This window comes from Patagioenas fasciata, chromosome 5 (assembly GCF_037038585.1).
Source record: "Patagioenas fasciata isolate bPatFas1 chromosome 5, bPatFas1.hap1, whole genome shotgun sequence".
Lineage (NCBI taxonomy): Eukaryota > Metazoa > Chordata > Aves > Columbiformes > Columbidae > Patagioenas > Patagioenas fasciata.
Window position 1 is genome coordinate 31241393 of NC_092524.1, and position 16333 is coordinate 31257725.

The window sequence follows — 16333 nt, forward strand, 5'->3', positions numbered from 1 at the left end:
AGAGTGAAGGGAAGAAGAGAGAAAAGGGAAGACTGAAGCCGTGAAGGGGAATAAGGCAAAGAGCTCATGAGGGTCAAACCAAGGTGAAAAGAAGGGGGAAAGTGTAAGAGCATGGAACAGCAATAGAAGACAAGAGTAACACACAAACAACATGAGAGGGAATGAATAACTGCATTACTTTACTGCAGCCATTTGCTGGATCAGTCTGTATGGGACACAGCCAGTCCAGGAAATACCATACAAAAACATATATCTGAGAAATCTCTTATACCACCCACAGGGAGGAAAACACTAATTAGTGGAAGATATAAATCTCTTTCTGCCAAGTGGCAATAATTTTTTGCATTCACATTGAGAAGAACTAACCTTTACTGCCAAACAACCCTTCAGTCTGACTGCACAGCATACCTTAACTTTGTGAAGAGATTGTGAAATCATGCAAACTCTGATAATATAGCTGCTGAGGTAAAATCATCACTACAGTAAAGGTGAAAAGTGTGTATTTTTCTATTTACTAGTTCTTGTCAGTAAATGAGGCATCTCAGGTGGCTTCTCTAATCTGTGGCATGCCACCCAGCAGCAGGTGGTTCTCCTTGCTTGTTTCTCCAGAGTCTCAGTTTCATGAGAATTAAGGTGGTTGCAACAGTTGTTAACAGAAGGCTGATGGATGCATTTTAGAAAGCAGTCACTGTATAGAGATGCAAGACAGACTTTTATCAAGTAGCAGATTGTGACCACGCTGTACTATCCAGACTCACTGATGGTCTGTTCCAACTTTGTCCAAAGAACAGCACAAACAATGTTTAGGAGACCCTAGCTCATAACACCTGTCTAATTGTGCCTGTCTTGAGTTCCCATCTTTCTTATGCTGCTGTACGTACACTCACACAAATTATATTTCTATTAAGTCCCACTCACATTTCTGTGGGTGAAAAACCTGGAGCAAAACAGTGGAAAGGCTTGTTAGACCACACAGTAAGGAAGAGGAACAGCAGGAAGAAACCCTAATGCTCAACATTATCCATCCAGCCTCCTCAGCCCTCTTTTGAGATACCTTGGTAGAAGAAAGAAATCATTATGGGCAGAGGTGGTAACACTGTCTATTATTAAGGTTACACAGCATGTCCCACTACTAAGTCACTTAAAAAAAAAAATAACCCTAAGTGCTGTAAAAATCCATGTGCAGACCATAACCTGTGATGCTTCATTGGTGGCCTGGGTAGGAGTCATTATTCGAATAAATACACCTTGACCAAGACATTCCTGAGACACAGCTCATCATGTCTTATCTCCCCAACTTCCACTTTGCTGAGCCAATGGATTAAGCCAACTCTGCAAATGCCTCAGGGCAAACTTATGGCTCGAATCAGAGCTCAAATGATCACAGTCATATGAGGTTTATTCTAAGGAAGGCTACAGCCATCTCGAGCAAGTATATTGAAATATTTATTAAGGATTTGCTTTCTGGAAGAGTAATTAATAAACACTCTCCAAAATGATATTAATATAAAGAACAGGCAAGAGTGTTTTCCGGACAGCCTGCCTGACACAGCGGTTTAGAAATGAACAGAGCACATGGAGTTCCTAAGAACTGTGAACTCACGCCCTCATCAGAAGTGTGAATAAGTCCTGGAGTCTCCTGCTACACAGCCTCTAAGCAGAGAAGGTGTCATATTTTGGGGGAAATAATCTGAGTACATATTTTGCTCTCTTAAAGATGATGTGATTTCTCCACCTGTTCTCTCAGCAACTTCACCCACCAAACATTTCATAAGAATCTCTTTATCCCCTCTTTAATACAACCAAACACAATATTCTTTGAGACATATGCAGTAAATAAGACTCCTGGGCCATACATGGACCTAGAAGAAAAGAGGAGATTCTCATTCAACAAGCCTTATCCATTCTATGCGGGCTCAGCCCCCCAAAAGAAATTTGTAATCCTGTAACAAAAGATCATAAACAGGCTTCCTGAGAGTTTTTAATTTAAAAAAAAAAAAAAAAAGTTGTTATTTATCAGAAAGAGAAAAAAAAAATTTAGATATTTTCATGAGAATATGTAATCATTTACCAACCATATTGCCATATTGCCTGAAAGCATAGGACAGAATCCCTGGTGAAGCTTACAGGAGGTAGCCCCTGTGAGAGCTAATGGCCAAAGGGTTGGGGCAGCTGCCAAGAAAGGGGATAAGGTTTGTTCCCATCCCAACCCTGTCAGTCCCCTACAACAGTGACAAGATGTCTAACCATCAGCTTCTTCATTTTTGACTCTTGCTCTGTTTTTTTCAAAAAACATTTTAGAGATCTCAAAAAAAAAATTCAGACTAGGAAAGCCATTTTGCAGCTAACTGCAATCACAACAGGGGGTGACTGTTTCTGGTCCCTCCTAAACACCAAGCATTTAACTTTGTGCTTTAATGAGGTCCTTTTAATGAAGTCGTTGTGTGCAAAAGCAACTCTGAAGTTTAATATAGGCAGTAACTTGGGAAAAAAAATCTAATCCAAAGTATTATTTTATGTATTCACCTAATTTCACTCATATTTTCATTTCTCACCTCTGGATTCAACTTAAAATTCAGCTGAACTTTTTCTCCTGGTTGGATTTTAGCTACATCAAAGCGAACAGTCAAAAGCTGGTCATCTGGTGTGAAAGTGTCCTCATCGCAGACTGTCAGCTCCAAGATGTTCTGAGAAGAAATGTGGAGAAGGATAAAAATGCCATATTCTGGGACTACTGAGCCCAAAAGGAAGGTCTAGCAAGAGTCAGGATACAGCCACCACATTCAATGCAGACAGATTCCTGTGATGGCATGGAGCTCAGATGTTTGCAGCAAACCTCTGCTCAGTTGCACAGTCCTTGAGGCTCAGCCTGCAAAGTCATGGACTACCCCTAGCAGAGGTAAATCATCAGATTTGGCAATGAGCAAGAGTTCATAAGAAAGGCAGCGTGACATGCGTGATGCTAATATGCACTGGACAGAGTGGAGGTTACACCTGTTGTTTATCATGAACCTTCATCTGTGGATTCAAAATTACTATCTATAGAAATTTGAGCATATCAGCAGCAAGTAACAGAGGGCAAACCCTTAGCCCTTTACAAAGGGAAGATAAAGCAGTTTAAATCTTGTTAAAAGATTTTAAGTTAAATTGCTGTGATTTCCCTTGCATTTCCTCAGGGGTCAGACCAGCCACAGCTGTGCAAGAACATGCACTACTATTAAGCCAAACAAAACTGACTCCCTGTCTACATCTTGTATCACCTGCACTTGACTTTATGCCAGATGATCCACAATCTTTTCAGTTTACACTAATTCAAACCACGGGATGGGTATGATTCTTTTATAGGTCTATAAATCAGACATGGGTTTGATTTCTTATAGCCTATTAGGCTTTCTGTTTAATGATGTAATGCTTGGTATTAAAGGCTGGGTATTTTTTCTTTCTTAAAAAAAGCATTGAATTATGGTACCTCTCATAATTTAGAATGTCATTGTTACAGTATAAAGCAGATATTACAAGCCCGTGGCAACATACAACAAAAATGCCCTCAAGGTTGCATAAGGAGGGTCTCCAGGAGTTAGGGTTAGGGTTTGTCAGCTATGCTGAAGTGCAGGAAGATACTGGTAAACCATCCTGACTTGTGCTCTTTTCATTTCTGTGCAGTCGTAGAATTTGTCTCTTATAGCTAGAGGAGATAAGGGCTACCAGACCATGTGATGTCATGAAATGGGTGAGTAGCAAAAGGAAGCCCAAGGCTTGAGTCTCAGCACCACACTGAGTAAAATAAGTCAGCAAGACAATATACTTCACCAGGTTATCAGTCTGCTAACACAAACATCAAGCACAAGCCCAACTCTCCTTACCATGTTGTGGCAGATAAACCACTGATGTATGAGACAGTCCAAAACACCTAACTCCTGGAGACCTCCTATCCAGTTCCTGGGGTTATAGTGCTTAAAAGATAACAGAGACCAATCAGGGCACCAGAGAATCTATACCCAGGCTTGTATATTTACTTTCTGGTAGGAAATGGCTCCTCTCATGCTGTCTCTGATGCTTTCTGCACCTTTCCATTGCCATCCTGTTCCTCTGCATAACTGAGTTCAAGCCTCTGTGTGAGCCTCAAGGCTCTCATAAAGAGTCTGCATGCAGCAGGTGAAGACGTCTCCTTTATAACGCATCTGCCCACTATCACAAGTACAGACCCTACCTTTACTTCACTTTGGATCACGAAGTGGAACGTTTCATTCCAGACAGGGTTTGAGCAGTTACGTACAGTTCTTGTCCGGGCTTCCTGACGTGAAGCTGTTGGCAGCCACAGCTTCACGTAGCAGTCAGTTAGGGTCACTGTGTTAAGAAAAAGATGTATGGAATTAGTACAGCTATACTTTTTTTATTATGCCTTTTGCCCAATCAGGGGAAAAAAAAATTAACTTATGAGGTGCCTTAAATATTTCATTAGACACAAAGGAAAACATTCTACATTTAGAGTTATTTAACTTTAAACCACTACTACTCTTTAGTAACAAAACCCAGAATATTCAATTTCAACAGTACTGAACTGAAACATTCTGTCTCTTCTCATTCTTTACATCTGTTTTCAAATATTTGCCAGACTCCAAGTAAATTCATACATGACTTCACTTCCTGAAACTTCCACTTTTTATTTAAAAAAATAATAATAATTTGGCTTGGGGGGATTTTTTTAATCTAGTCCTAGTTCTAATGTACAAGTCATTCACAGTGAAACAGCAATGAAGAGACAAACATAGCAGCACCCAATACAACTACTTATTTTTCCTCTATTTTTCACAAAGATGCCCCTTTCGGAAGGGAAATGGGCAACCTGTGGATAAAGAGACACTGAAGAGTTAAGAAATGAAAAATATCACAGAGCAACTAGGAAAGGGAAGGATAATTTCTTTCCCAACATACAATTTCTATTTTATTTCTTTTCTATTTTTAACTGTTTCCTAACCTATTGTAATTGAGTCTGAACAAAAACAGATACAACTTATTCAGCCAAAATACTGAGACACTACTGTAATCCTAGCAGCAGGTGTACAAGAGGATTAAATTCAGGTGACAGCGACATTTCTTGCTAACCTGTAAACACATCATCATTGATACTTACAGAGATCTGCTTTGCGGAGATTTCTCATGCTTATGATTTTTACAGTAAGCCAGCACAAATGAGGCACTTCTGACTGCAGAACAATGGGAAAAATACTTTAATTATTAGCAAATAACTCAGATAGCACTAAGACAAACTATCATATGGCATAGCAAGGAGAAGGACACCTGGAAAGTAAGTAACCATAGGCCATTCTCATATTAATGCACTGAGTATGTTTTCATTTTAATTATTTGAGACAACTTCTAAGAAGAAATTATTATGATACAATATAATGTCAGATTCCAGATTATTTTTTACTGACCAGTTGTGTTTAACACTAAGGGGTTTTTAATGATTTAGGTTTTGGAGGTTAAGTTTCAATGCAGGGAGTCGTACAAAAATACAACAAGGTATTTTTCACGAAAGAAGTCATTACATAATTTCCCTTGTAAAATCCAGCCACAAATCAAACTACAGAGTTTGCTCCTCAGATTTCAATCAGTGCAACGGCTGACAGCAGAGCACTTCCCACTGTGCCAGCTTGGAGACCACAGGATGCCCTTCCTCCAGCAGGATGGCTGCCCACCTGCCACGTAACATTACTGCAGAACAGGACAGAAGCTCTCCATCTTATAAGGCCCCAATTAAGGTGCCACTGCTAGTGGCTATTGTGGCTGTGGGATACACAACACCGTAACATCCTGCACCATACCAAAATAAATGACCCCTTAAAAAGAATGAAAAAAAAAAAAGACTAAACGAGGGAGAGAATGGTTCTAGAAGTGAAAAGCTCAGTATGAGACCCCAGAGCTATTCAGTCCTACCAGCAGGAGGAAGGCTGAAATCAAAGGCTTGGGGTCAGCATTCTAATATGTCCCCATGAGGCAGATCTAGCATTTCAGTACCAATTTGATATGATGTAAGGCAGAAGAAGCTGTGGTTTCGGGGTTTTTTTGGCTCTGTCTGAGTAAAGATAGCCTGTCATCCATAGATAGGGTCTGCATTATTTGAAATGAAACCACATTAGCACAACATACAGAACTGATGTATGTACACAAACCAGGAGCTGGATGAAGACCGTAACTGAAGAAAGCATGGATCAAAAAACTCTAAACCATGTGAGAAAATGGAAAGTTGTAAATACAAACTGAATTACATTTCTGATAGCATGAGAGTAAAATGGCCAGTGCATTAGATTATGTAGTTAAACCAAAGAAGCCAGAATAAAAGTTGTGATTGCATATGAATGCATACACACACACAAATTTGATTCAGAATACCCTAGCTTATTCAGAAATTTTGCAAGAATAAATTATTTTAATTATTATTTTAAAAATATGTCCACATGGAAGAATACTAGGCTGATCTCCTTGATTTACCAAGGAGAAGCACTGATGTATAGCAATATATTGACATCCCATAGTGTAGGTCTCTGCAGGGGAATGTCTTGAAGGCTAGACAACTCTATTTTTTATTTTCTACCTCCCCCTTCCCATCACAGCTACATCAACCCAATACTTGGTTAGAGGAAAGGCAAGACAATCTTGAAAACATCAGAAGTAAAGTACTACATACAGAAGCAATAGCTCCATTAATTAAATTGAAAGGAGCAATTCAACCTTTAAAGTATCATGATTTATGAGAAACTGCCTCCTTAGTACCTCCTGGTGTACCTCTTATTTTTTTATGCCAGTCTTCTAACAGATCAACCACCTCAAAAGCAGTAAGTCACCAGACCAGATGCTATTTAAAGCCCACTGGAAAATTCCAAACCAAATAGTTTTCTCTCAGAAAGTGTCATTTGAACAAAATCACCAGGTTGGGAAGAAACCCATCAACCTCAGCAAAATTGTTGCCAGTGGTGTTTCTGGAGCTAAAGAGAATGAAGACAGTAGATAATCCAAAGTGCTGAAAGCTCAACTTTTCACCCCAAATACAGAGGATTACATTTTCATCCTCAGCTTTAGTGGCATCCATAACCAAGAGTTCAGAGCTCGATACTCCTGTGACTAACGGTTAAAAAATATCTCCTCTCATAATTACAGTTAAGTTTAGGGAAAGATGGGAAAGGCTGATGGAAGACTGCAGGTAGCACAGCCATTGTTCATGCCCCGCAGCCCTCGCCCTGCAACCCAGAAGCTGCCCTCTAGACAGTACCTTGTCTTCAGCGCTGTGAGGTCTTTCATGATCCTTCCTCCTAATTCCAATCTTCCTGTGTGGGTTTGCTTGGATGAACTGATCCTGGGGACAAGGAGCCAAGAGAGGGACCAGCAATGAAACCTGGCAGTCAACAGCTCCTAGTTTTCAGTTTCTACTCAGAGTCATCATGGCAATAGCAAGGGGCCATACCAGTTCTCCTCTTCTTGATGGGGTGCATCTCCATCTTACCAAGACCATCTGCCTGCTGCTCTTACTAATACATTTGCCCATTACAGACCCGTTTGACATTTAAGGATTAAAATTCCCTGAGAATTTGCTTTTGATGAATCTCAACCAAGGCAGCCAAACAGATCCTCCCACCCACCAAAGATTTTTCCCTTACCAAAGGTGAGCAGGCTGATGATCCCATTAGTATCTTTGTCTCATGAAAAGCAACACTATAATGGTCTAGTCTGTATGTCTCACAGCTGGCAGGTGCTCCTAGACCATGCTGTTTTCCAACCAGCTGAGACAGGGAAGAAAAGCTCTATAGATTGACTCATAGCTCCACCTCCCACTGATTTCCAAAGCACAAATTAGGCACTTGTTCTCTGCCACATGAAGACTTTTTTTTTTTTTTCAACACAACAGTGATTTATGGAAAAGGAGGAAATGGATCAAACATTTTATTGTAGGCTAATCCCAAAACAAAATAGTTATCCACCACCATAAGTTTTGAATAACCACACACAGAGGGATATCCAGGGTTAAGCGCAACCCTCACAATCTAGAGAAGACCTACCAGAACATTGCAACTACTGATACCTACTGATACATTCCCTAGTCCTAAAATTCATGCCTGCACTTCAGCAGCATCAAGTGGAGTGATCTGAACATCTGAACAGCAGTATTCCAGTTCCCACCAGCTCCTCCAGCCAAATGTGCTACTGCAAGTAGCACCAAGTTCACTGCAAATGACAGTCACAGAGTGCAGGCTGGCTCTCATGGGCCGTGGCAAATAGTGAAAGAAAGCAGCTTGTAGCTTTGCTTCTCTCTTATTGCTGTTATATAAGGGATGTTATGGGGTAAGGAAAGCCAGCAGGAGCTTTTGTTATTGAAATGCTTTTCAGTGAAACTGTTGCTTTCAATTAAATTATGTTAGAAATGCATATAAGCTTTAACACAAATAACTCCATATTTTATTTTCCAAAATATTTAAACATCCATGTTAAAATTGTCATGTTTGTTTTATTTTTAATTTTAGAATAATTCCACATTATTTTTCTGTAATAGCACTGAATACACAATAGAAGTACCTAGCACCATTACTAAAATACTAAAGTATGACAGAAGCTAGCTATTGCATTAAACATTTTTAAAATCACTAAAACCAGCTCCTATTCAATAGCAAGAAATTATAGTTAAAATTAGTTTTTGAAAAAAATGTTTGCTTCATTTTTTAGAATACCCATGTTTCTAAGTCAGCCAAAAAAACCATTTTTGAAGCAGCAGGGGACTTCTTATGAAAAAAAAAAAAATCTGACTTTCAATCATTTCTAATGAAAGTATCTGGCTACTCAAACTGTCTTGCAGAGGAGAGCTGCCTTAGATTACGTTTCAAATGATCATTATACTTAGTCTGATCTTTCATAGACTCAGGCACTGAATATGTAATAGTTCCTGCTTTAGGCTGTACTGTCATTTATGAAAAAAAAAAAAAAAAAGAAACAAAAAAGTGATCAATTCCCAGCTACAGGTTTCTCGCTGGGTTGTTTTATTTTGTGGAGCAGTCTTATTACAATAAAGATCTATGACAATGCTCTTGAAGTAACACTTCCTGAATTGAAACAAGAGACTCAACTCATGCTGTTACAAGAGGCTGAACATGACAGCCGTCACATCACTTCGCTCAGGCTATGAAGTCATTTTCTAGCCCAGTTTGATGCTAGTACATTCTCTCCAGCTCTTCAAGAATAAAGGTTACCCATCCAGTTAGATAACATCCCATGCTCCCCACTCAACTCCCACCCTTTCCACAGTCTCCCCAATTGGGCCTTTTGTGAATTTCAAAAATTAAATTAAGCAATATCAACTGCTCAAGCAGCTATGTTGCTATACTATACATGCTTGATCTCTACATCATAAGAAGAAATCCAGCAAAACAGCTCTCCCCTGCAAAAGCAGGCATAGCCCAGCAATAGTAGGAAGTTACCTGATGACATGATAGCGTGCATCATGAACAGTGGTATAGGTGAGCCAGAAGTCAGGAAGCCACAGGCCACAAGACAGAGTAGTATTTTGCCAGTACCATTGTACCAACAGAAGCCTTCAGCATTACTAGTTGCATGCTGATAGGAGGCCTGCAGTCACCCAGCCACTTACATGAGGCCACACAACTCGCAGCACGGGTGCCGGGGCTGGCAGAGGAGCAGACCGCTTGCGGTAGCACCAGCACCGGCTCTGCAGCCTCTTGAGACACAGCCACAGGTGCTGGAGACTCCCGGTTGCCACCCAGATCAATTTTGACACAGACTCAGAGTTGCTTTCCTCTCACATAAATTTGAGACTGATAATCAGTGATATCTCCAAATTCTGACAGGTTTTCTACAGCTATTTAACATCTAAAAGAAGGCAAAGGGGGAAAAGCCCCCAGAGTGTGGCTCACAAGCCTGGCAAGGCTGTTAACTTCTGATAGAAAGGTTCTGTGACAAAGAGCCAAAAAAAGCTCTTGATCTGAGCTCTGGTACACCAGTGCAGCCACAGGGTCCAACTTTATTTCTAAATATACTAACCATTTTGTTCTTCATAACCCCCCAAAGAAAAGCTGCCAGGCACGTTCTCTGAATACCAGACATCATTTACATGACCCAAATAAAACATCACAGAACTGAATCACTCATAATAACTTTTTTACTCAGATTCTGACAAAGTCTGAAGTGATGGTGATTGAAATCTGTAAGAAATCAGGTCTTCAAGCGATTTTCAGATCATCTCTTTAAAGCATTCGGGAAAGACAAAGAACATGAGACTTTAAGCTGCACTTCTCACTTTGATAATGCAGAGACCACAGGAAACAACTTGTGGGACAATAACAAATAACCAGTTTGACTTAATTTTATCTGTTGCACGTAAGTTGCATAATTGTGTTCATATCCTGCTACAATTTAAGTTTTGTTGCAATATATGATTCAATATGACCAGAAAAAAATATTCACACCCACATTGCCTGTTTAGGATTAATTTAAAAATCAGTTGCATGGATTTTCTCAGTTTTTTCATAAGTACTTCAACACAATCTGATGTGAGTTGACACAAGTGACAATGACAACAAGTGCACAAGCTGCTTTGTGTTATTGCTGAGGAAACAGCTCCCAAAGACTGAATTACTCAACAGCACCTTCCTCTCAAACAGCACTACTAGAGTCATTCCCTCTTCTACTGCTGAGAGAATGCTAAGACACAGCACCCAGCATCCACCTGCAACTCCAGCTCAGACCAGGAGATATCATCCATTTATCACTAATGCATGAGAGATAGGGTGGTCCCACACTGGAAGCTCTCAAGTAGGATCTACAACACCAGTCAAGCGTGTGATTGTGCGTGTGGGCTAACAGCATCCAGCAATGGAATTGTCATGCTTCTAAAGCAAAAGAAGACCTCAAGACATCTTCTGTGCTTGTTCTTTATCGACACTCCCTTCCATTGTGTTTTTGATTACAGCTGTGGGCTTTTCCTACGAAGACATGGAAGGACAGAGGTAAGTATTGAGTATGCGTTTGTAGTTGCAACTGAGTCACCATTACTAGCTAATGAAAAGAAATAGGCTAAAATGTTCTCTGGTAGCACTTAAAAACTGAAGTGCTCTTTGGAAGTGCTCAACTCTCTCCACAGACTATGATTATCATTCTGCAGCACTCTGACACTTTAGTTATTTACCTATGGTTAGAAGCTTGCTTCTCTCCCTCATTTTTATTTGGAAAACATTTGTACACAGTACAGCAAAGGAAGGCAGTTGGCAGGTGTGCAGCCAAAGCATAAATGAAGTATTCAAAAAATCCCACTAACAATGACCTAACTCTTCATATACTTTATCTGGACAGTTATTTCTGCATGACTGGCAGTGTGACCAAGTGGCCAACAGCATCCTGGCTTGTATCAGGACCAGGGAAGTGATCGTCCCCCTGTAGTTGGCACTGGTGAGGGCTCACCTCGAATCCTGTGTTCATTTTTGGGCCCCTCACTACAAGAAAGACATTGAGGTGCTTGCAGAGAGTTCAGAGAAGGGCAATGAAGCTGGTGAAGGGTCTAGAGAACAAGTCCTATGAGGAGTGGCTGAGGGATCTGAAGTTGTTTAGTCTGGAGAAAAGGAGGCTGACAGGAGACCTTATTGCTGTTTACAGCTACCTGAGAGGAGGTTGTAGGATGGAGGGTGTTGGTCTCTTCTTTCGGATTACAAGTGACAGAACGAGAGGAAATGGCCTCAAGTTGCACCAGGGGAGGTTTAGATTGAATATTAGGAAAAATTCCTTCACTGAAAGGGTTATCAAGCACTGGAACAGTCTGAGAAGTCCAGTGAACTGGTTGAGTCACCATCCCTGCAGTTGTTTAAAAGATGTATAGATATGGCACTTAGCAACCTGGTTTAGTGGTAGACTTGGCAGGGTTAGGTTAACAGTTGGACTTGATGATCTTAAAGGTCTTTTTCAACCTAAATGATTCTTCGACTCTCTGGAGTAAGACTAGTTGAGATATTCTGTCAGCTGGGCTCGCAAGCAAGACTATAAATCCAGTAGCAATACTTAGGCAGGCTGATACTTAACTCCACCATGGATATAAAGGAAGTGTCAGTTTCTCAAGCAGAGGGAAATAGGGCTTGGAACATTCAGACTGTTATAGAATAACATAAAGCAAAGGATTTGTTGCTCTTATCTGACTTACAAACAAATGAAGTAAAGGGATACATCAATATAACTATAATAAACTGCAGTGGGTTGACTCCAGCCAGCACCTAAGCTGCTCGCTCACTCACTCACTCACAGCAGTAGTACAGGTGAGAGAATACAAAGCAAAATCAAGCAAAGCCTTGCTTTGAAATAAAAACAGTTTAATAAGAGAAGGAAAGAGGAAAAGAAACAACTGATGCAAAGGTAATCACTCACCATCTCCCACAGGCAGAGTGATGCCCAGCCAGCCTCAGAGCAACAGATATCTTGGAACAGTTCTCTCTCAAGCAAAGACAGACCTCAAGACTGGACAGTGCCTTAATTTGACACACTTGAAAAGTCGGATTATCCATTTGACTTCAGAACAGATGCTCCCTCGTACTGAGGATTTCTCCAGGTGACAGCAGCTAGAGTAATCTCACATCAAGTAGATTACATCTCTACATCAAGTAGATCTACATAAGGAAAAGACAACTTCTCTGAAATAATAATCACACAGAATCACAGAATCAACTAGGTTGGAAAAGACCTCAGAGATCATAAAGTCCAACCCTTGGTCCAACTCCAGTCCATTTACTAGATCATGGCACTAAGTGCCATGTCCAATCTCAGTTTAAAAACCTCCAGGGACGGTGAGTCCACCACCTCCCTGGGCAGACCATTCCAATGCCTGACTACTCTCTCTGTAAAGAATTTCTTTCTACTATCCAGCCTAAATTTCCCCTGGCAGAGTTTAAGCCCATGCCCCTTTGTCCTATTGCTAACTGCCTGGGAGAAGAGACCAGTCCCCACCTGGCTATAATTTCCCTTCAGGTAGTTATAGAGAGTGATGCGGTCACCTCTAAGCCTCCTCTTCTCCAGACTGAACAACCCCAGCACCCTCAGCCTCTCCCCATAGGTCTTGTGTTCAAGTCCCTTTACCAGTCTTGTAACTCTTCTCTGGACCTGCTCCAGCACTTCAATGTCTTTCCTGAACTGAGGGACCCAGAACTGAACACAATACTCCAGGTGTGGCCTCACCAATGCAGAGTACAGGGAAAGGATCACTTCCCTTGTCTTGCTGACCACGCTATTTTTGATACAGGACAGGATACCATTGGCCTTCCTGGCCACCTGGGCACACTGTTGGCTCATGTTGAGCTTCCTGTCAATCAGTACCCCCAGGTCCCTTTCTGCCTGACTGCTCTCCAGCCACTCTGTGCCCAACCTGTAGTGCTGCAGTGGGTTGTTGTGGCCAAAGTGCAGGACCCGACACTTGGCCTTGTTGAACTTCATTCCATTGGAATCAGCCAATTTTTCCAGTCTATCCAGATCCCTCTGCAGAGTCCTCCTGCCTCCAGCAGGTCGACACTCCCTCCCGACTTGGTGTCATCAGCAAATTTGTTGATGATGATCTCAATCCCCTCATCTAACTCATCAATAAAGATGTTAAACAGGACTGGACCCAACACTGACCCCTGTGGAACACCACTAGTGACTGGCCGCCAGCTAGATGCAGCCCCATTCACCAGCACTCTCTGGGTCCGGCCCTCCAGCCAATTCTTAACCCAGCAGAGAGTGTACTGTCCAAGCCACGGGCTACCAGCTTTTGCAGGAGTATATTATGGGAGAGAGTGTCAAAGGCTTTGCTGAAGTCTAGATAGATCACATCTACAGCTTTCCCCTCATCCACCAGGTGGGTCACCTGATCATAAAAGCAGATCAGGTTGGTCAGACAGGACCTGCCTCTCCTAAACCCATGCTGGCTGGGTCTGATCCCTTGTCCATCCTGAAGGTGCTGTGTGATCATATTCAGGATGATCTGCTCCATAACCCTGCCAGGCACCGAGGTCAGGCTGACAGGCCTGTAGTTGCCAGGGTCAGTCTTGCAGCCCTTTTTGTGAATTGGGGTAACATTTGCCGATTTTCAATCATATGGGACCTCCCCAGTGAGCCAGGACTGTTGGAAGATGATGGAGAGCAGCTTGGTGAGCTTTTCCGCTAGCTCCCTCATCACCCTAGGATGGATCCCATCAGGCCCCATAGACTTGTGAGGATCCAGATGGCTCAGTAAGTCACCAACTATTTCCTCCGAGAATACAAGGGGGCTATTTGGCTTCCTATCTTTGTCAACCACCTCCAGAGGCCAATTGTCCTGAGGGCCACCTGTCTCACTGGTAAAAACTGAGGCAAAGTAGGTATTAAGTACCTCAGCTTTCTCCTCATCTTTGTTAACTATATTTCCCTCAAAGTCCAACAGAGAATGGAGGTTTTCCTTGCCCCTCCTCTGGTTATTAATGTATTTAAAGAAGGACTTTTTTATTATCCCAAACAGAATTGGCCAAATTAACTTCAAATTGCACTTTTGTTTCCCTGATTTTTTTCCTGCATGATCCAGCTATTTTCAAAAATTCTTCATAAGTAGCCAGCCCTTTTTTCCACAGTTGGTAAACTCTCATTTTATTTCTGATTTCCTTCAGAATCTCCCTGTTTAGCCAAGCTGGTTGTCTTCCCTGCCGGTTAGCCTTTCGGCGCACTGGTATAGCCTGTTCCTGTGCACTCAAAACCTCCTGCTTGAACCATGTCCAACCCTCCTGGTTCCCCTTGTTTTCAAGCGTTGTTTCCCAGGGTATTCTCTGAGCTAGACTTCTGAATAGGCAAAAATCTGCCCTCTGGAAGTCCAGTGTAGAGGTTTTATTGATGGCTCTCCTTGCACCTCTGAGTATTGAAAATTCTACTATTTCATGGTCACTATGGCCCAGGCGGCCTCCAACCACTACACCTCCCACCAGCCCTTCTCTGTTTGTAAACAGTAGGCCTAGCATCAATAATGATTTGGGTTGATACCCAACATTAGATACCCAATGTAAAATAGAGGAGAATACAGTTTTAAATTGGAGAAGGTTTTTATTTGCATCTGAAGTGAAATGATTTATCACATCCCCCAAACCCTTCTGCTTTAGAAAGAAGAAAACACATCACTCACGAAGATTCAGGTCTTCAGTACTGATTTCAGTTGTTGCTACATTTCTTCCGTTCAGAGGTCACGCAAAAAAAAACAACCAACCAACCAAACAACCAAACAAACAAAACCTGCAGAATCTAGTCTGTTATTCTGGATATTGTTTTTACTTAAAAGAAGCAGTTTTTCAAAATCATCCTTACAGTGCATCATATCAATCTACTTATATGAAGAGCAGTAGCCAGTGAGAGGCACCACTCCTGCACACACCTGCACAACTGTGCTCCTCTCCTACAAAAAGGAGAAGAAAATAGTCCTATTAGCAAAGTTACAGACGTTCAAGTGGTTGCATAGCTGGCATCAGTCTTGACAGCTTCTCTGCTTCTGACTGTTATAGAGAGTGCTTTTTAAAAAGGCTGCTTAGTTGAAAGATACTTCAAAAAATATAACCTCAAAAGCTGTGCTCAAGGAGTCATCAAAAGGGCAAGGTGATGCTCGTGCTTCTCTCCTCTTTCAGGAGCCATGGGTGATGGGTGTTGATGAAATACACAGCATCAACAAGCCAGAGTTTGTCATCTGGTGGTGTCAGTTGATCATGGAACAGATCCAGCTGTCAGTCAGGAAAGCAGACAGTCACTTGCACAGTACTGAGAGAGTTGGACTGTACCTATCTTCGCTGTGCAAAGAAATCAAGAGATTTCAAGCTCTCCAGATATGAGGAGCCAAGGATGGTTGTCCCCATCACTGTCCCTTTACACTGTCCTAGAATAATTCCTTAGACTAAAAGAGAGGCTTTGATTTATTGGAGAAATTTAATTTTTTCCTCAGTGGAATAGGTGTCATAAAAGAAGGACTTAAAGGAGAAAAATATGACATTCAGATAAACTCAGGTGGTCCTGCAATTTTCCCTAGCAAAAAAAGCAAACACCATGGAGAATTTCCAAAGTGCCACAGAGTTTTTCCCATTATTCCCTAAGCAAGAATTAGTGTTTAGTATATTCATGAATTCCCATGGGATTATAACAGATAATAACATTTTTCCCATTCTATGTAACTTATAGAGTGGTACATTAAACTAATGAGTTCATCCAATTTCAAAAGCACCTGTTTTCTTCATTTATTAAAGGATTATCACACTTCCGCCCTCACTCAACTCAAATGCGCTCAATGAAGTCACAATGGGACATCTTACTA